This window comes from Camelina sativa, chromosome 10 (genome assembly GCF_000633955.1).
Source record: "Camelina sativa cultivar DH55 chromosome 10, Cs, whole genome shotgun sequence".
Classification (NCBI taxonomy): domain Eukaryota; kingdom Viridiplantae; phylum Streptophyta; class Magnoliopsida; order Brassicales; family Brassicaceae; genus Camelina; species Camelina sativa.
This window is the reverse complement of record NC_025694.1, coordinates 5,162,232-5,162,973: the sequence shown is the minus strand read 5'-3', so window position 1 is coordinate 5,162,973 and position 742 is coordinate 5,162,232. Positions and strand designations below refer to the sequence as shown.

The following is a 742-nucleotide window of genomic DNA, read 5'->3' as shown; positions in this document are numbered from 1 at the left end:
AAAAAAAAAAAAAAAAAAAAAAAAAAAAAAAAAAAAAAAAAAAAAAAAAAAAAAAAAAAAAAAAAAAAAAAAAAAAAAAAAAAAACGAAATCGAAATCAGAATGTATCAACGAGAGAAAACAATGTGAAGGAAGAAGAACCTGAAAATTTTACAAAGGGAAGAAGAGCAGATCCAGAGTATGTATATATCCGAAATACGAATCGACGTCGTCTTCTCCGGTCAAAGATCGCTCCCCCGAGAAAAAATCCAAAACTCTGTAGAGCTATTCGTATAAACGTATATATATATATACACGTATCGTCCTTTTTCGTATTATGTTTCTTTCTATTATGATGTACAAAAACGTCTCTTGACAGTTTCAGAAATTTTCCTTCTCTCCGATTCGTTTCGTTTTTTTTTTTTTTTCTCTTTTCAATATTCTCTGTGTTATTTCTCTCTCTCTCTCTCGCGCGCGGTTGTGAAAGAGCTTCAGAGAAGATGGATGAAGAAGACGAAGACGAAGACACAAATTTGGGTTCGAAACAGAGGGAAGCAAATTCTTTTTTTTTTTTCTTTTTCTTTGAGAGCAGAGATTATTTTAATAAATTTTTACTTACATTGGCGGAGGAAAATATAATATGAAAACCATATGATTATGAATGACGTGTAATTTTCTTATTGGCCAGATGAGATGAGATGAGAGAGAGAGAGACTGCGTGTCTTTTTGAGTTTTTTTTTTCCTAATGATTTTTGGACCATTGT

The 742-nt window shown here is 30.9% G+C and overlaps 1 protein-coding gene across 2 annotated transcripts in view; it reads right to left on the bottom strand.

Moving 5' to 3' along the window:
- LOC104717196 overlaps positions 1–561 on the bottom strand; it is a 3,546-nt gene extending 2,985 nt beyond the window's left edge. For both annotated transcript variants that reach the window (XM_010434731.1, XM_010434732.1), the window contains exon 1: positions 141–561. The gene's annotated coding sequence lies outside the window, so the exon portion shown is untranslated. The remainder of the gene's footprint in view (positions 1–140) is intronic.